Below are 22,187 nucleotides of genomic sequence, written 5' to 3'. Positions count from 1 at the left end.
TTGACAAAGCTAAATTTCTCCAGAAGATTATTCCGTAACACATAACGGAGTGAAAATACCCATAGTATGTGGACTTCATAGTGGTTAAATCTCCAATGGAAACCATCATTCTGATAGCATACATAGCTGAGCTCAATTTTTTATGGTCTGTTGTATATGGAAGGACCAGTTCATTTTGCTATCAATATGTACTCCAAGAAATTTGGACACATCCATTCTTTCTATTGGTTGATTTCCACATGTTACATTTATTTCTCTCACTTTTTTTGTTTTTGTATGAAACTGGATAAAATTTGTCTTACTTGAGTTTAGAGAGAGACCATTAACACTGAACCAGTTAATCACTTCAGAGAGTATGTTGTTAACTGACTCCTCGAAATTAACATCTGATTTTCCACTCATGAAGATGGTGGTACCGTCAGCAGAAAGAGTAAATTTGCAAGGCACGCTCGCACACAATGGTAAATCATTTATAAACATCAAAAGCAACTGTGGCCCCGGAATTGAGCCTTGAGGCACACAACAACTAATAGAAGTCCATTCAGACTGAGCGGAGGTATCCCTTCACTCATCTGAGCTGTTTAAAATTACTTTCTGTTTTCTTTCCTGAAGATAAGATGGTAGCCAGTTACCTGCGACACCCCTTATTCCAAGTAGTTTGGCTTTCTGCATGAGAATGTGGTGATGTACACAATCAAATGCCTTTTATAAGTCACAGAAAACACTAATTCCTATCATATTTTTTTTTATTTAGATATTCAAGTACTTCATTTGTAAGTGCATACACTGCATCCTCACTTGAACAGCCCCTTTGAAAGCCAACCTGGCTCTTGTTAATAAGTCTGTTCATTATGAGGTGTTCAGTAATTTTATTGTGCATTAATTTTTCTAGAATTTTAGAGAAGGCTGTTAAAAGTGAAATAGGCAGTGAAATTGTTAGTGAGCTCAGCTCTGCAACCCTCATTGTGTAGGGGCTTCACAGTGGCATATTTGAGTCTTTAAGGAAAAATGCGTTGTTGAAATGAAGCATCAAAAATATGGCACAGAATATCACTAATCCATATACATGAAAATTTCAATAAATTATTGGATACATTATCTACTCCTGCAGAGTTCTTACACTTTAAAGACCAGATAACTGTTTGAATTTCCTCTACAGTGATAGGATTAATCTACATTTCTGGTATTATGTTGGAGTATGCATCCTGACATAAAGTCATAGCTTCCTCAACAGAGGGCCTACAGCCAATTTGTTGGGTTACTGACAGGAAATGTTTGTTAAAAATTTCAGCCACACTTTTTTGATTTTCTATTAAGTTACCCCCGTGTTTGATTTTTAGGTCATTTGTGTCGCTTGTTTTTGTCTTTGGCTCACTTTTTATAATGTTCCAAATTGTTTTCATATTATTATTAGATTTATCTATTTTCTCCTTATAGAAAAGGGCTTTTGACTTCTGTATTACTTTCTTTAAAATTTTGCAGTACAATGTATAATGATTCAATTTTTGTGTATCATTAGTTGTTCTGATTTTAGCATAAATTTCTCTCTTAATTCTGCATGACTAATACCTTCTGTGATCCACGGCTTACTTACAGAATTTGGATTAATATTTTTGACCCATTTCTTTGGAAAAGATTCTTCGAAAAGGGCAGAAAAATCATTTATAAAATAGTTAAATTTGTCATTAGTATTATCAATGTTGTAAATAAAGGACCGGTCCATTAGCTGCAACTTACAGTTGAAGGATTCTTTTGCCTCTTTGTTCATTATTTTTATACATGTCCACTGGGGAGATAGTTTAACAAGAGAGTTGACACTGTAAAGAGTGATTAATTGACCATCATGGTCTGTGATTCCATTTATAACCTGGTTTACATTAATGTTCTGGTATCTACTTACATTTAAAAATACATCGTCTATCATAGTTTGGCAATCTGCTGTGATTCTAGTGGGAAAATTGATTACTGAATTCAGATTATAAGTGGACATCACGTTCTGGAAGTTACTTCTATTGTTATTATCAGTCAGACAGTCTACATTAAAATCACCTAAGTCTAGAATATCCTTTGTTTTTGAAAATAAAACTGACAATACCTGGTCCATAGACTAAAAAACATTTTTATATTTCCTGATGGTGCACTGTAAACAACCAGGACTATTAATAAATTGAGATTAGTTTTTATTTCAGTAGCACATGCTTCAAAATGTTGGTCCATGCAGTATTTTGTAATGTCAATTACTTTGTAGTCAAAATTTTCCTTAACATATATTGCCACTCCCCCCATTTCTTTATTTACTCTACAGCATTGGGTTGCTAAGTTGTAACTTGGTAAAAAGGGCATGATGTAGTTGCTAGTAACATGGTGCTCAGTGAAGCACAATATCTGGGCATTATTTATACAGTCTTTCTCATTAATATTGATAAGAAATTAGTCTATTTTGTTTGGGAGGCTTCTCACATGTTGATGAAAAATTGATAACCCTACCTTCTTTATTTTGTCAGTGCTGTTATTTCTTGACTGGGATTCCAGAGGAGTCTGCCTAAAGTGATGTGGTAGTAAACATTTGACACTGTTTAGGGTATTGGTTTTTTCTTCTTCAGGCCTGCACATAAAAAATCATTGAAACGGGAAGGTGGAATTTGACACTGTTTAGGGAATTGGCTTTTTCTTCTTCAGGCCTGCACATAAAAAATCATTGAAACGGGAAGGGGACACGACATTTCTTCCACTATTCTATTTATTGTAGTTGTCTTCTCATTTGTGGTTGCTGGTGATACTATTGGCTGCCTGGGTGATTCTGTCATGTCTGGGACTGATGCTCCTGTTAATGTAGCTTTTGTTGACTTCACTTTTTCAGGTAGACCTACTGCTTCTGTCATTGTTCTCTCTGGTGGCATGTTAGCAGGAGTTGTATTTAGAGTACCATTGCTTTTGAAGTGGTAATCAACTGATACTGATAGCTTCTCGACTGTTTTTGGATACATCATCACTGTTATCTTGCAAACAGAGTCTTTCTAGTGTACATACAATTTTTTCACTGAGTAACCTGTGGCCATGGTTTTTCCAGTTAAGGGCTGCGTCTTGAATTTCTTTTTCTGAGTCTCACATCAACACAATCACCATAAACTGCTTTCATTCTCTGATGAACCTCCTTTGAGGTGACATCTTCTGCTGTCAAGAATTCAATGACTGCACGTTGCTTAAATCGCATTGACCGATTGTCTGTGAAGGGTTATATACTTTACACTGTAACAACACAACTGTTCAATGCTACGGCTTCCTGCCAACTGGAGCTGTAGAAAAGAGGCTACAGAACAAGCCAGTACCTGCCCCATACCAATGCTGTCAACTGTTGGAGTTACGAAGATGGAGTCAACCCTTGTAATTCCGAAGATAGCAGGAGTTGGTAAGTGTGAGAACTTTCACACTACCATCTAGGAGCACATGCTTGCAAGCTGCTGATAAGAATATTGTACAGAAAATGCAAAAGGAAATTGAGGGTCTCTTAGATGATGATCAGTTCAGGTAATGTCACCAGAGAGTCATTTCACTTTTTAATGGAGGCAGGATTTAATAAATTCAAAACATGTTCATAGGGTTTGTTGATGTAGAAAAAAGCATTCAACAATGTGAAATGGTGCAAGATGTAGAAAATTCTGTGAAAAATAGGGGCAAGTGACAGGGAAACAGAATTAATATACAGGGTGTCCCATTTGTCTCGACCATTCCTCTTCACTTCCTCTCCCACAGGCCCATTCAAAAATGTATCACAGTGCACCATTCACTGAAACACAATGCTACCAACCACATAACACAAGATTGACTTTGAGCCCAGGATCACAAACCTGTCCACTCGCTGGAGTTGTCAGAAAACAAATGAAAACCAAATAAAAACATAACACAAAATTAACTTTGACTCTCCTGTACTATTGCCCAGGAGTAGAACATTCAAAGGTGCTCAAAGTGTGACCCTGGACACTGATACACTGGTGCACTCGTTGAATGATTACTGCTTCCAGTGTTGCCTGCTGAAGAGAATTACGAGCAAGCACGATATGTTCCTGCATGTCCTCTGGAGATGCTGGATTATTGCAATAGACAACGTCTTTAATACCTGCGCTAGACGGCAGGGTTGCACCTACAGCAAAGAAAATCGGTCTCATTACTTTATTGTCGCACCTCGTATGTGTTTGGAATTGTAAAAGTATTCGGATTCATTATGAAGCCATATATATGGAACGCATATTGACGTTACTTTAGACGAAATCTCGAGGCGTTTGCTTATAGCAGATAAAAGAGTTTCGTACAACTTGGATAGCATTACCCTTGTATACATCGCTAAGATTAGCACTTAATACCTTTGCTCGTCGTCTGTCTAATTTTTAAAAGCCATTTATCATTTTTCCATTGCGTTCTCCGGCGGTATCAACTGTGGGAAATTTACTGCATTCGACACATATAAAATTGAGCATTTCAGAAGAGAGTTATTTCTCTTTGGCGAGATATTCGATGGACGACGCAGGAAGCACATATATTGTTTCATATCTCATAGCCACGTTATGGTAGGCTATGTCTCTCATGCAGCTGAATCACCCAGATTCGTCAGTGGATCTGTCTGCCAGACTACGACCTCTCCTGTCGCCATCTTCTGTTTAACCGCTTACAGTCATTCCTTATATAAGCAACTCCATTTTCCCTATAAAGCGGCCTGGGTGTTTTTAAAATGAGTTTCCCTCGTTAGTATGCGTCTTTGGTAGTGCCACGAATACAAAAAAAAAAAAAAAAAATCGCCTCCATCCTACCTCTTGCCTTGCAGTAGCCACGTAGCACGACGTACATAAAGTCAAAACTCGGTTTGCACCGTTTAGTATGTGTCCAGCATACGGAAACAGATGTGCTATTGTGTGCCGTATTTGTAGCATGTAACAAGCATCTGTGACCAATATGTATATGGACATGGCCCTCTGGCCAAATTACTGTATGTTTTTAAATATTTTAGCATTGACAAACATTTATAATGTGTTGAGTTTTATCCACTTGACATCTTGTGCATGAGATTCAGGGGAAAATGAATATATTTTACCAAAGCAAAATGTTTAAGACCTGAAGATGACAGCTAAGAACGTTGGAACTGGTTGCCCAGAATAAAAAATATTTTGAGCTTTGAGCAATCTTGGCTTCCGAATGATTTTTAACAGTTAAAACATATCGCTCTTCAGTACTCTCATAATGAGAAAATTTAAGCACATAAAGTAATCTTTAGTGCTTATGGCTTTTCGTTGCTTGACCCATTCCCCATCCCTTTTGCTCTGAGGTACCCACGTTGCAGCACACACACTAAATAATGTAATTGGCTTACAAGCCCATTTACATTTATTACGTTTAATAAGATCATGGGAGTTATAGTGCAACAGTCGTAATGCTCAACTCAAGTTATTTTGCTACTGTACTGAATAAACACCATAAATAAAGAGCGTTTGCTACTGGTGGTCACTCTGATTATATTTCCACGCCAAAGCAGACTGATATAATGTCTATACCAACAATATCCAGAGAATTAAACTAAATACTGTTGACTTCTGTGTATGTACGTACGTTTCAGAGAATCAGGATCGATAACTGTCCATAAATTTATCCTCTGGATAGATAAAATTGATAATTCGACCTGGAAGTCGATTTCTCAAAGTCATTATGATGTTGTATTCGTATAAAACAGTGTATACTGTGCCGTTAACTACTACTGCGGAGGGTGCATATTTGCACTACTGGTGACCTAGGTCTAGATATTACGTATTGCGCAAGTCTTAGTTCTACATAAAATGATGTCTAAGTAGCCTTCTCTGTGACGATCATTCCTGCTGGGATAAGATTATCACGTTTTCCATATGGCTGTCTGGATTGAAAACGTCAACTTGCTTTTCTTTTATAGACATCGGGGCTGATACTTTAATAAATTTACCCAACTAGGCATTCGTTTCTTTTTTGGTGGGGGGGGGGGGGGGAGGAGTGGTTGAGGCAATGTAACACTATGCAGCATGTCTTTGCTGGATTCAACGCCCCAGCGGTTGGCCATGGCGCATCCACCTTGCAACACACTCAAGATCATATAAATGGATTCCAAGTGCATTCACACGTGGAAGTTATGACCGGAAGACCATGTTAATGGAATAGTTGTCATCATGAGCATTACTTGAAGCCTTATGCTAGTTGTATAAATAACCATCGTTAGTAAAAAATAACATTTGCTATTGATGGTCATACTGACATGCTAAGTATTTGTCCTATACATTTACGATTATTAAGATAGGCTGACGTGGCATCGGAACCGGCAAGTTTGGGAAAATTGTAGGAAATACTGTTGGTTTGAGTGGATGTACACACATTCCAGGTAATCAGGACTGATAACTGATTACATGAGCTACCAAACAGAGATTCGGACAGTTGTACAGTTGTCTGTCTCTGGGTAGATGCGTTTGTTCATCACAAGCAAATCTGTATAGGATAAAATATAACACCAGAAGCATTTTTTTTTTGTCTTTTGGTAAGAATATGGAGATTTCTAATCATGGTAAATATAAGACTGCAAAAGACAACTACAATCAGTAGGCGCCCTGGTTGTCTTCTTGGCAGAGATGTATAAGGAAAATTATACATTCCCGGTGCAAAAAGCAGGCAATGTGTATCAAGCAAGCAGATTTAGACCACACTGTATTAAAGTTTTTGGACAGGTAATCTTAAGATGATTTTGTGATTTTGTCTACTAGAATATAACACTATGTTATATGTTGTTGATCACGTGATCATAATACGTTTTCTGGTTATGAATCCTAAAAGAAGAATGCATAAGAGTTATGTTCTTAGCTGGACATGTACATATTGTAATACACTGTTTTTTTAATTGGCCGTATCTCTATTGGTGGGTTGCAATACGGTACCTCAATAATCCAATTGAAAGAAAAACAGTCAACATCTATAATGGTTTATAAAAATATACACTACATGCCTATGGTTTTAATGTGGAAAAAGATTTCAGAGAACAGCGATAGTGGCGGCTGTTTTATAGACGATCTGATGGTGGAAATCAAAGTTACTCTTCCGGATGAGTGAAATCATTCCATCCACCCCGTTACTTCCTATGGAAAGAAGACTGGAAAACATGTCCCATCATACATTCACAGCTATGGCTGGCGGAAACACAGCGTTTCAAGACACGTTGTGTCGTGTTTTTTTAAATTATTTTTGATATTGCTTGTCAGAATTGTAGGTTATGTGTAAGGGGATCACAATATCAATCATTTCATGTCTTCTTAAACTTTTTAGAAAACACACACACAAATTCCTTATATTACCATGTGCATCTCACAAAGGGGTGCAAGAGATAAAGACGACTGCATCTGTACGAGCCCTAATTTCTCTCATTCTGAATTTACTGTGATGTCGGTTTTCAGTAGTGTTTTCACGAAAAGAATATGTTGAGTGAACCTACTGGTAACTAGTCCAACTTTACATTGTTTTTCTTGAGAGAAGTCCACTTTAAAGGGGGGGGGGGGGGAGGAGGATGTCTTACAGTATATCTGTAAGCAAGAAAAGATTCAGGGCTGTGAACTGTGCTCAAAAACTTTATAGAACCACATTATGGGATTTTTTCTACAATCGGAGACCCATACCTGATTGGAGCAATAGATGTGGGATGCAATTACAGAGCACACTACCTTAAATTAATGTCCCGTAGACAAATTATCCAGCAGAGAGATATGAGAGGAGAATATTACTGGCAGTTTCCAAATGAGTTGTCGAATTTACTGCCTTGCAAGAGAACGAAGATAAATGATTTAATAATATCCTGTCAACAGCTTTCTCCCCTTGGAAGCATTAGAAACGAAACTTTGATGTTAGCTCATTAGCTAACTCTGATAATGAGAACCAGAAGAGAGGTGCATTAGTGGTAAAATCTCAATATCCAGCACTTTACATCTGATATTATTGTATCGAGTGCATGGGCAATATAATGTATTTTAGCTAATAAGACAGCAGTTTAGTTAATAAGCTAGCAGCTCACAGACGTGCTGGAATATGTACATGAGCATTGCAGTCCACAACTGCGTTTGGTTAATTCACCTCACCTCTCCTTGTTTTCACTGCCACAAGCTCAGGTTTGTGTTTGATTGTCAACAAAATGGCGTCCCTCTTGTCACTCCACTTTCCAACAAAAATCTTTGAGCTGCTTTCCTCAACCACCATTTCCCCCTTCTTCAACTTTTTTGTGATGATAGTTTTCGGATTTCCCCTTCTTTTTGCGCGCAGTTTTCCCACCAGATGAGTTTGTTTTTATTGAAGAATGTGCGCCAAGTTCATAGAAGAGTAACAGTTATCTACAAAGAGTGTCCTTCCAGGATTCAAAAGTGAATCCATTTACTCTAAAACACTTGCTGTTATTACGTCTATAGCATTAACATCTTTTCCACAATACATTTTAACATTCCAAGTGTATCCACCTACGGCACATACTGTGTATAATTTTACTCCGTATTTAAAACGTTTTCCAGGAATGTACTGACGAAATCGTAACTTTCCAAGAAATGAAATTGTTTCATCAGTACAAACAGCTGCACCTGGAATGAAAGCTTCCTCAAATATTGTGTTCAGACGATTCACAAGCTTTCTAATTTTGAACATTTTGTCATGTTCATCTATGTTTCCACTGTCGCAAAAACGTGTGCAACTGAGGAACAAATCAAACACATTTCGGGACGTAATAGAAGACACCTGGTTTTTTTAAAGCGGATTCTGGTACCAACAATCCTCCATTCTTGCCTTATGATCAAGTCCTGTCAACAACACAAGCCCTAAACATTTCCTCACATCATCAACGCCGAGATCACTCCGTAAAGGTAGTCTGGATGATGGCGATAATGTTTCTGCAGCTATTCCACTAACAATCTTTTGCTCAGAATAGCGGTTTGTTTCACTCACTATGAAAGTGCACATGTCTTCATCAATAACAGAATTTTAACCGTCAATGGGACGAATATTTGCAGGTAGATTGTCCAAAAGTGCATTGCATACTCCACAATTACCAGAAAAAATAGGGGTCAGGGATTTTCTCTGCCTCGTGATGACTGGGTGTTGTGTGATGTCCTTAGGTCAGTAGTTCTAAGTTGTAGGGGACTGATGACCATAGATGTTAAGTCCCATAGTGCTCAGAGCCATTTGAACCATTTGAACCAGAAAAATAGGTCACCTGTACACCAGACCACTTTACCCCATCAGTGTAAGAGATCTCTTTAGGTGACAGCTCACATCCACAGTCTTCGTCAGTAGAAGATGAAACTTTGTTTGCCCCATTTGTAGACGTATTATTCGTAACTTGCGCGTGTAGTTCTGGTTTCTTCAGAGGAATTACTTCATCTTCACTACCTCTCTCACTCAAGAAATGAGCACGGTAGTCTGGGTCGGAATCACTACCACTTCCAAACAGTGATTCATCAGATAAACTCGATTCCTCCAGCCATTTTCGGATTCTCTCCTCTTGTGAATCCATTTTTCACCGAACATCCACAGAATCATACTGAAAACAAGCACTACACAATGCCACATGTAAAGAAAATGTCAGTGTCCACAAGGAACACGTACTGACGCTACATCGTAAACAGGTAACAACTGCCTGTCATCCATTGCTGCCACTAAAAAAAACTACAATACTTATACCACTGGCCTGTATAACGCGACCCCCATTTGATTTCAGCGCTGGTGTGATCGTGTATGCACCACAGACAAATACGAACCGTCGCGTGATCGAATATGCTGCACGTGGCGAAAACTGAAACCAGATGTGCATCAACTGTGATGCACAAGGAGGTGAAAATGTTAAACTGTATATCCCCAAATAGTCCATAGATATCCGTTGGTGAACGTGTAGGCTAGGAGCACATTTTATTGTGCGAGCTACCAGCTTGGAAATGATTGCATCTATAATCGGGCTACTTTCTCTGTCACTGCTTGGTCAGATGTGTGTTCACAACTATATTCCACAGATCGGAGCCCTGCAGGCTACTTGAGGGTTGTTTGAGATACTCATCACCTCTCTAGGTGCGTATGTTTAATGCCGCAGTGCTATTTCGCATACAAACTGTATGTTTGGTTGGAAGCATTGGACTTTTGCTTTGGAGTCGTGCTGTATAGCAACTGAGTTGTGACATCTCAGGGATTCATCTATCGCAGTGTAGTACTTGTTATAAACAGCTTGTGAAAATTGGTAAAACTGCACTGCTAGTAGAATTCCCTATAACAGCATTACTTTCAGTAGCGAGTTTGTTTCTAAACCATATACTATGACGTCATACACACACACACACACACACACACACACACACACACACACTATTAATGAAATAGTGGCTTAGCAATAATAAATTGTTCTGCACCATCTTGCATTGTGATTTGTTGAGAGCATCATGAACTCGACGTGACATGTACTGTTGACGTGACACTAGAGGCAGTGGAGTGGAAATCGAATAAGTGGACAAAACTCTGGAATAACATGAATAAACGAGGAAAACTACGCAGATTGAGGATAATACGTAAAAAATACAACAATCTAGTGAAGCATACATCGGATTGTGGAAGAATGAGAATACTTACAGTTTGTCTGGGAGAGGTCTCTTCTGGTGCCTCGAATAATGGAAATCACAAATACTAACTTCTAAATAACGAGCAGACCTGTTGCGACATAATGTAACCTCAATAATTTGTTATTAACAAGTAGACACGGCCATGCTGTACAGATCCAGAGTGTACCGCACCCGCTCAAGTGCCCAGTTGAGTGGTTGAGGTTCACACTGGAGCTGTGAACAGTTATAAACGAGAAAAATAGTGGAAAATACATTAAGTTATGTAAAACTTGGAAAGATACGAAAAACTACACAGAATATTTAAAACTGTGAATAATATGCAGTAATGAAAGTACTTACGTATCTGCCTCGGTGTGGCGTCTGCAAATGCTCTGAATGACGGAAGTCGCTTGTTATTAAATTGTTATGAACAAATAGCCATAGCCTAGCAACTCAAATGAAGTGACTCATCGTGATAACATTATTGCCAAAACACATGCCCTGCAACGTTTTCCAAAGTGCCCAGCTTCAGAGTGAACCCCACACACTCAGCAGTAACAAAACATAGGGATGTGATGTTTGATCCTAATTGCTCCAGGGGAGACGAGGTGGGATTGGAAGAAAGGTTGTGAGGTTTCACCTGGGTGACCATTAACTCCTAGTAATTCTCTGGCAGTAGTTATGTGGGAGTTAACCTGGGATCTAAGTCGTCCATGAGTATACCCAGACATTTGATGTGTAACCCAATACCGACAGTGGTAAGACAGTTATCTTGGTCAGAAACTTCTTTGACGTCCTACTGCTGTAATCATCCTCTTTGTTTTTTATCTGTATAACGCATACATCCTCAGCAGAGAATCCTAACCCCAACAAAGCCATCCTAGACACAGCTAGAAATCGTGTTTAAAATAATGTGTCGTTTACCGGTACCGTGTTAGAGTTTTTCGGCCGTTTGAGTGTTGCAACATAGTGTGAAGGATGTATATTTGGGCGTATTGGATGATCTGTAATATTACTAATGTAAGGTCTTTGAGTACAGTGCACCGTGTTAAGTGACATATGCAGAATAAGTATTCCATACGGTGCCTCTTGAAACGCCAAATACTCCAGCTATATTGGTTAAGTACGCACCCAACATAGGACCACCAAGACCGTCAAATTCACTTAGCTCTGAAATAATCCGTTGAAAACTACACAGAACAATGTTCTGATATCAGATCACAATTATAATGTATTGAAGACATTGTGAGGTGCCGCTCGTGCTCAAATACAACAGCTGAACTTGCCGGCTTTGAAGCTTCCGCCTTTATAATCAAGCAAGCATAGCTCACGGAATTTTCGTACTTCTGTCCAACCCCTGTAGACAGCGCTGTAATTTATCTACGTTAGCCAGTGTTATTTAACTCAGACATCAATACGTAAACATAAATATCTCACTTATTTACGTTTCCAAAAGTTTGCCTATTTCTAAAATTTTCGAGATTTATTGTGTCACATTTGTCTGTTGCGAGACGTTTCTTGGAGAAGACTGCAGTATGGATCTCAAACTTTTATAATTTCTCTATCTGGTCTTCAGAATAGTGAGAAACTTGGATAGGGCAGCCTTTACGCCACTCGAAGGCTGGACTTGTCCGTATGTGAAGTGACATTTGTAAGGTTCTCTTGTCAACCTAAATGCAGTGTTCTGAGATGTACGGCAAGTACACTACTGGCCATTAAAACTGCTACACCACAAATATGACGTGCTACAGAAGCGAAATTTAACCGACAGGAAGAAGATGCTGTGATGTGCAAATGATAAGCTTTTCAGAGCATTCACACAAGGTAGGCGCCGGTGGCGACACCTACAACGTGCTGACATGAGGAAAGTTTCCAACTGATTTTTCATACACAAACAGCAGCTGACCGGTGTTGCCTGGTGAAACGTTGTTGTGATGCCTCGTGTAAGGAGGAGAAATGCGTACCATCACGTTACCGACTTTGATAAAAGTCGGATTGTAGCCTATCGCGATTGCGGTTTATCGCATCGTGACATTGCTGCTCGCGTTGGTCGAGATCCAATGACTGTTAGCAGAATATGGAATCGGTGTGTTCAGGAGGGTAATACGGAACGCCGTGCTGGACCCCAACGGCCTCGTATCAGTATGCATCTTATCCGCATGGCTGTAATGGGTCGTGCAGCCACGTCTCTATCCCTGAGTCAACAGGTGGGGACGTTTGCAAGACAACAACCATCTGCACGAACTATCAGCTCGGATATCATGGCTGCGGTTACCCTTCACGCTGCGTCAAAGACAGGAGCGCCTGCGATGGTGTACTCAACGACGAACCTGGGAGCACGAATGGTAACATGACATTTTTTTTCGGATGAATCCAGGTTCTGTTTACAGCATCATGATGGTCGCATCCGTGTTTGGCGACATCGCGGTGAACGCACATTGGAAGCGTGTATTCGTCATCGCCATACTGGCGTATCATCAGGCGTGATGGTATGGGGTGCCATTGGTTACACGTCTCGGTCACCTCTTGTTCGCATTGACGGCGTTTTGAACAGTGGACGTTACATTTCAGATGTGTTACGACCCGTGGCTCTACCTTTCATTCGATCCCTGCGAAACCCTACATTTCAGCAGGATAATGTAAGACCGCATGTTGCAGGTCCTGTACGGGCCTTTCTGGATACAGAAAATGTTCGACAGCTGCCCTGGCCAGCATATTCTCCAGCTCTCTCACCAATTGAAAACGTCTGGTCAATAGTGGCCGTGCAACTGGCTCGTCACAATACGCCAGTTACTACTCTTGATGAACTGTGGTATCGTGTTGAAGCTGCATGGGCAACTGTACCAGTACACGCCATCCAAGCTCTGTTTGACTCAATGCCCAGGCTTATCTGTTATTAGGGCCAGAGGTGGTTGTTCTGGGTACTGATTTCTCAGGATCTGTGCACCCAAATTGCGTGAAAATGTAATCACATGTCAGTTCTAGTATAATATATTTGTCCAATGAATACCCGTTTATCATCTGCATTTCTTCTTGGTGTAGCAATTTTAGTGGCCAGTAGTGTACTTTATAATGTGGTAGCTCGACGCTAACGTCATTGTCCGTCATCTGGTGGCACCACGCTGACAGATAGTGTACTCCGTGAGCGCACGTGCGGCGTTGCGTAGACGAAATGTGGTCAGGGTGTTGAGTGACGGATGGGGGTCGGTGAAGCCTGTCAAGAAGCGTCTGTTCACTACTGCAGACAGCTGTCAACAGAACGCTGTTCGATGACCTTCCACCGGTACCTCTGTAATGGTCCCAACTAAGAGAATCTGAGTGTGGAACGGTGGAACTGGTAGACGTTGTTTTCCTTGGGGGTTCAACAAGACCGCTCTACTTTTTGCTGGACACAAAGAAGCTGAGCTCGATCATTCCTTTACGACAGCACAGGGCTCCGTGCACTGGAAACAGTAAGCATTCGTAAGTATTGTCCGGCTACCGGTTCGCCACGTTTATACATGCGAAGCACGTGTATACACGATTCATCCATGTTTATGAGCAAATATCAGCGTTTGATCAAGTAGAAGAAAATGAAACTAGTTTACGTTCAGAAGCGCAGCTGCTCTAGTTTTTAATAATGTTGCATCCGAAAATTCAAGGGTAATCATCCAGTGTGGTAGAAGAAAAGACTTTAGAAAGTTCTTTATATATTGTTTCTGGAAATAATTAGACGTAAAACGTAAACGACGTGTTTCATTCCCAACTGGACGTCATGTGAGAGAACTTGAGTGACTAAAGCAACTAATTTACTATCTGACATTTTTAAAGGTGTTGTAGTGTCCTGTACTGGTATAAATAATTAAAACTAGAGTTTAAAAGATAATGGAGATACCTTTTCAAAAAGAATTCAAAATAAGTGAGTTTATGAATTCTGATGTGAGTAATAGTGTAAAAGTTCTTGAAGCGCTGTGGAGTGTGTATTGATGATGAATCCATTGCACTTTAAGACTGTAATGTACTATCGATGATATAATTAAACTTTTCTTAATTTCTGTATCCAAGACAAAGCTAAGTAAGGTTGATAATACTGATACAAAGTAAATAGCGACTTTGCAACATGTTAGTAACATAAAATATCAATACAATTACTCCGATCAGCATTGCGAGCAACCAACAAAACGTGTTTCGATAGTCACACCGCATTTATTAGGTTACTTTGTGTTACACATTTTGGATTTGTGGTTACACACATATGCGATGTCTTACATTTATCGATGGCAACCAGCTTGTCCTAGCTTATCCTCATAACAATCATTCTGGTACCACTTTCCATTGCATCCCATTGGAAAAGATAAAGACAAGTTGCGATAGTATTAGTGTGAAGTAACAACTAGCGTAGTTTTTAGGTGGAGTGGGGTTAGGGTTGGTACTGTGGAGGTGTAAGCACAATTTTACAAATAATGCGTTAAGTACTACTTATTAACTATTTATGACAGGGTAGAAGTGATAATAAAACAAAACTTAATTTATAGCCTAATAATATCATATAACATCTTCAACACAATGAGCCGCGGGCATGGATGTGTGTGATGACATTAGGTTAGTTAGGTTTAAGTAGTTCTAAGTTCTAGGGGACTGATGACCTCAGACGTTAAGTCCCATAGTGCTCAGAGCCATTTGAACCATTTTTTCAACACAATGAAAACACATTCCAAATCATCTTCGCCGTAGCACATAGTCTCGGTCGAATAATAGTTTACAATAACGGGTTACATCATTCACAGATTCACCACACGGACAAAATTATGCTGAGTAGCAGTGGCAAAGCGTCGTTGAAGAGGGTTATGTTGAAGAACAGGAGGACGACATTAGAAAAAGTCACTGCAGCACCGAACGAACTAGATATTCATGAGGCAAGTTAAATTGATTTATTCACTTACAGGCAGACCCAATTTATACACTCTGCATCAAGCCACTTTCAGGAGTAAAGAGTCATACCGCATATTACGTTTATTACTGAATTCCCATTATTCGTTGCATCCGTACGAAACTTCCAATCTACACAGGTTAAGTTCGTCACAGAAGAATTGCTGACTGTGCCTACAAGAGTTGCCGATCCAGCGTACCGATGCTATGGTCGCAGGTAAGCTGAGGATAAGTCGTTACGCCCAGTAGATGGATCTGGAATATTTGCTCAGATTTAAGTAAGGGGATCTCTGGTTGGCTATCAGTAATTATTTCACGTCTGCATTTGTGCACCTTATTCCCAATGCCACAATAGAGATACTAATTATTGAGTCACCATGACAAAATTCACAAAAGTAGGAAATTGTTAAACCTGTTTATTACACTGGTTGTTATTGGTCAGAACTTGCCACGTCTGTTGCAGTTCGCCGGTGAGATTCTAATGCTGGCAGAATCAGCAAAGGTCCGTAGAGAAAACATAGAACATACGTCTCTTTAGGTCGCCACAGACGATACTTCTTCCATATCTGAGGCTGTACACTGGGACTTACAGCTGCAGAAAGAGATGTCTCTGACATTTAGTAGTATACAGAGGCCGAGCTGTGCACTATGTTAGCCTGCACGTGACAGTCACCAGCGGCCCCAGTCATGACTACATTATTTGTCATAACACTGACTTTAATGGCGTCGGTTTTGACCTGAACCAATCTCAACGAGTACACCCATGACGTGGTGGTACGTTGAAGACTTATAAAAACAACTTATTATCATGTTCCATTCTATGGGAACGATTGTGCGCTACGACTATGGTGTAATACAGGACACAAAGAAGTTCAGCATCGGCCGTAATGTCAACAGTATTTTACTGATTTCCGAATCATGGTTTCAACTTACACTGCAGCTGTCATCAGCGTTACAAATACAAATAATACAAGAAGCAGGACATGGATATAACGACATTTCACAGCAGTACACAATTACAACTCCACAATTACATAACGTTATAGGTAGTCATGAAGACTGAGCGCAGTTATAATGACACATTCCAGTAATTACAATGACACATTCCATTCCAACTCAGTCATTTACAAGCATTAGTCCGAGTGAGGCCGCTGTTTAAAAATCCATATGGCTAACTTCAGTTTACGTCATACTGGACAGCCAACGCACTCTGTTTGTCACCCATATGTAAATGAATGTGTTCAGATAAAAAAATTATAGATACAATACAGGGAATTCAAATAGTAATTATGGTAAAATACAATTTTGTCTGGAGGCACGCAATTCAAAAAATTCTTATGACAAGGGTTTCATTACATCGTACGCAACCTACTCCCTTACATAAGGGCAATAAAGATAGAGGGCACTGGCTTTCCAGTATGACTTAATGTGACACTTATAAGGTTTTTTGGATTTACATGCCTCTTGCTAAAATTGTACTTTATTGTAAACACTAATCGAATTCCCTGTAAAGTAGAGGATGTTGCCTATGAAGTATGACGTAATGTAACACTTGTCATAACGATTTTTTGAATTGTGTGCATCCAGACAAAATGATATTTTATTATAATTTCTATCGGCACCCTCTGTATTTTGTGTACAATTTTTATTTTTACTTTAATGTACTGTTTTACTTATGGGCAAAAATAGAGGGCGTTGGCTATCTAGTATAACGTAAACCGAGGTTAGCCTTATGGATTTGTAAGAGCCGCCTCAGTTAGATTAATGATTGTATATGCCGGATTTAGACTGGAGTGTGTGTCGTTATAATTACGTTCAATCAACATGAGTACTTATAAAGGTGTGTGATTACAAAAGCGTAATTAGCTATACATGTGATATGACGTTTCCTACTGATGTTGACGATAAGTGTAGTACGTGATTTAGCGTCGGTAAAAGCATGGTGCTATGGATTCACAGTTACCTTAGATATCACAGACGAAGCTATAGGAGAATGCTTACTTTTTGAATACACGATTTTCTAATCTATTTGTCGGTCACACAAATATTCATATTGTCGTGCTTTAATAATTACACAAATGTGGCTTATTAATTCATATTTTGCCTGATATCGCAGTCCACTCAGCCTTAATTATTGTAATCATAACGTTTTCTTAAATAATTAAGATTAAAGCACATTTACTCGCGCTGGAAACATCAAATTAGTGCTAAACCATTATTACGTATGTGCAGGTTCCGTAGCCACATCGCAGTTGATCCTTGACTAACATTGTTTGACAACGTTGCAGGCAGTGAGGATTTCTAGAGAGCATTGTTAACAACTTACTGTTGCTGTCAGTTCACACACACATTGATAGCTGCTGTACTTCAATCATAATTTTGTTTCCATCCTTAAACTGGTACGCAGGACTCAATTAAGTTTTCAAGGTACAATATTTAAGTGAGACAGAGTTAGTTTAGGGTTTTCGCTGCTGATCTTCCGTTAGCATCAGGAAAACAGTACTTCATGAATATTGTGCTTATTTTAAGTCATTATTTCCTCTCATGTGCCAACGTCTTCCTTTTCATCTCAGAGCAGCACTTGCAGTCTACGTCCTCAATTATTTGCTGGATGTATTCCAGTCTCTGTCTTCCTCTACAGTTTATGCCCTCTACAGCTTCCTCTAGTACCATGGAAGTCACTCCCTGATTTCTTAACAGATGTTCTATCATTCTGCCTCTTCTCCTTTATCAGTGATTTCCACATATTCATCTCCTCTCCGATTCTTCGCGGAACCTCCTCATCCTTACCTTATCAGTCTACCTAAGTTTTAACATTCGTCTGTAGCACCACATCTCAAATACTGCGGTTTTATTCTTTTCCCGTTTTCCCACAGTCCCTGTTTCACTACCATACAATCAGTGCAGTGCTCCAAACATATATTCTCCGAAATTAGTTTCTCAGATCAAGGTCTGTGTTCAATAACGGTAGGCTTCTCTTGGCCAGGAATGCCCTTTTTGTCAGTGCTTGTCTGCTTTTGATGTCCTCCTTGCTTCGTCCGTCATTGGTAATTTTACTGCATAGGGAGCAGAATTCCTTAACTTCATCTACTTTGTGACTATCAGTCCTAATGATACGTTTCTCGTTGTTATCGTTTCTGCTACTTCTCACTACTTTCGTCTTTCTTCTGTTTACTCTTAAACCATATTCTGTACTCGTTTCACTGTTCATTCTATCCAACACGTCATGTAATTGTTCTTCACATTCACTTAGGATAGCAATGTCATCAGCGAATCGTATCATTGATATCCTTCCACCATGAATTTTAATCCCATTCCTGAAACTTTCTTTCTTTTCCATCATTGCTTCTTAGATGTACAGGTTGAACAGTAGGAGCGAAATACTACATCACTATCTTACACCCCCTGTAATCCGAGCACTTCGTTCTTGGTCATCCACTCTTATTATTCCTTCTTGGCTCTTGTATTGCCGAATGCTTTTTCCAGGACGACAAATTCTATATGCGTGTCTTGATTTTTCTTTAGTCTTGCTTCCATTATCAACCGCAACGTAATAATTGCCTCTCTGGTGCCTTTACCTTTCCTAGAGCCAAACTGATCGTCATCTAAAACATCGTAAATCTTTTTTTTTCATTCTTCTGTATATTATTCTTGTCAGCATCTTGGATGTGTGAACCTTTAAGGTGATTGTGGGATAATTCTCGCACTTGTCAGTTGTTTCAATCTTTGGAATTGTGTGGATGATATTTTTCCTAAAGTAAAATTATTGGTCACCAGACTTATACATTATACACACCAACGTGATTAGCTTTTTATTGCCACTTCCCACAATGATTTTAGAAATTCTGATCGAACGTTACCTATCACTTCTGCCGTATTTTATCTTAAGTCCTCCTAAGCTGTCTTAAATTCCGATTCTAATATTGGTTCCCCTATCTCTTGTTTTTTCTCCAAGCACACTAGTGTGATCTTCCCCTTTCTAGAGACCTTCAATGTACTCTTTCCATCTATCTGGAATTCCTGTTGCACTCTTAGAGTTACTACCGTCGCTTTTAATTTCACAGAGAGTTGTTTTGACTTTCCGGCATGCTCAGTTAGTCCTTCTGACCATCATTTCTTTATCGACTTCCTCATAGTTTTCATGCGGCCATTGCTCCATAGCTTCCTTGCATTTCCTTTTGATTTCATTCCTCAGTGAGCTGTACTTCTGTGTTTGTGAATCTTCCTGGACATTTTTGTACTTCCTTCTTTTATCGATCACCTGAAGTATTTCTTCTGTTACCCATGGTTTCTACCCAGTCACCTTCTATTTACTTATGTTCTTCTTTTCAATTTCTGTGATTGTCCTTTTTAGAGATGTCCATTCCTCTTCAACTGTTCTGCCTAATGAACTACTCCTTATTGATGTATTTATAACCTTAGAGAACTTCAAGCTCATCTTGTCATTATTTAGTACTTCTATATCCCCTTTTTTGAGTATTGATTCTCTTAAAATTCAACTTACTCTTCGTCACTACTACATTGTGATATTTACTCCTGGGTACGTCTTATAATGCAGTATCTGAACGTCATCGTTTCGTTTGTTATTCAGACGTTAACTATCGCAAGTCTGTCCTCTAATATTCACAATTCGGACAGTGAAATATGCGTCTCAGACAAATCTTCTCAGAACTGATGTACTTCAGTAAGTAAAATCAGAATCGATTATGTTTTTTTCTTCCCTAGTATAAAAAAAAGAAAAACAGAAGTATGAGCTCACCTAAAACGATATTCTTACGAAACTATTACTTTCATTAACAGGATCATAAATTAGCCAAGAACTTAGCCAAGAACTTCATCTGGAATATACAGTGCTATGGCTGAATCCTAAACAGCAGCTGAGAAGCCCTTAGAGTCGATGGAGATGTGGTAGAGACTAGCTGCCTTCAGCAGGACGCATGAGAAATCGAACAGATAAGATTTGTAAGCACAGAAGGAGGAGGCAGAAACAAAGCAATTGGGCCATTTATTGATAAGCAACAGTTCTTAATGCCAAGTGTTTGGAGGCACAACTGTTGTTTTACAGTTGTATGCCATTACGGATAGTGGTTGATTTTCGAGGTACGGATAGGAAAAAGTCGAAATTGCCAAGAAACTTAGAGAAAGGAACTATGTAAGGAAAAACGGCTGCAACGACGACAGATCCCGTTAAAAGTCGACGACATCGATGGCGATTATAGCGATAACGACGACGACGATGATGATTATGATGATGATTCTGTAGTTACATTGATGGTCTCGACTCCTAGTGTGGATAGTGTAGTGTCAGAAACTCATTTGTGACACTGGTTTTTCCGCAGCAGCCGACAAAATGTATTTACTACGCATTTAGAAAAGATTTATTATGCTGAGAAGTACATGTATGTTTCTTTTGTAATCACAAAAAATTGTGTTCTGCCTCTTTGTTTCCGTGTATCTGGTGACCACCGGCGGAGTACCTGTCGTCTCTGAAGAGCGAGAGGTGCCGAGCGCCTGGTCAAAAACAGCAAATGCATCCGAGACTTTTCTCGTCAGGAAAGCTATTACCTACATTACTCAGAAAATCCGTTCGTTGTTGAAGCTTGGGAACTATTATTTTCTGATAATTAACTGTTATGTTTTCTTGTTTGCTGATGTATGAATTTTGTTTATTCATTGATGTGATATCGTGGAGTCATGAGGTGAATTAATAGTAAAGGGTTCGTTTCAAATCGTTGATTGGTGTTACTAAACATTATCTGAGATTAGACGACAGATTCATGAATATTAGAACGAATCATTTCAGAGGTTGATTTTTTTACATTTTACTGATATCGTTGAGTAAGCGATACGCTTACAGCTTACTTTAACTGGAAGTGATGTTTGATTTGGTGAAGAATTTGATCGTATTTTAGCTGAGGCAACAGCTTTATAACTGTGAACCGTGCATGTCTTTACGTATACATACTCAGTGTTGATAAAAGGCAGATACTTGAGTTAATGTGCAGCAGTGTGTGTATAAGAAGTTAATCACTGTCAACACCCCTGCTATTTCTCCTGACAGCTTATCTCTCATGTGTTCGACTTTTTGTTTCTCTTAAACAAAGTAACGAACCTGGAACAGTATTTAAAATCATTTTTAAGCCAACGATGCGATAGGAGCTTGAATAGAAAGGGAGACTACAGATACGGTTTAGTTACTGCATCTTCTTGTCTCTGAACAGTAGAAAATATAATCTCAACTATCGAATTTATATCCGGCAATTAAATCGAAACGCCACAACAGACGTAGCGAAATGCACCCTTGACGAGTCTTATCGAGCTATCCGGGAGACGACGCTTCCTGCGGCCTCTGACTCATAAAAAAAGGATAACTCGATGCTGTCTTTGGCCGCGTCTCAAACAAGCACAGTGTATTGTTCGTCGATTTGTTCTGTCACGTCCTTGCAGTACGCATCCAACTGGTTAGTCTGGCTGCAACTGGTCTGTGGAGGATTTTATCTGTTACATTTACAAATCACTGCCGTGCTTCCTTCAATTTGCCCGTGTCAGCAATGCAAATAGTCTACGATATCGGAAAAATAAATGAGGTCGGAAGTAAGGGTACTTAATCTGTACCACTGACGATCGAAGATATCTATTTATTTATACGCCTGTCCCACAGCTAGG

Source organism: Schistocerca cancellata, chromosome 8, assembly GCF_023864275.1.
Source record: "Schistocerca cancellata isolate TAMUIC-IGC-003103 chromosome 8, iqSchCanc2.1, whole genome shotgun sequence".
In the NCBI taxonomy this organism is placed as follows: domain Eukaryota; kingdom Metazoa; phylum Arthropoda; class Insecta; order Orthoptera; family Acrididae; genus Schistocerca; species Schistocerca cancellata.
The sequence above is the reverse complement of the archived record's forward strand: the minus strand, read 5'-3'. Positions refer to the sequence as shown.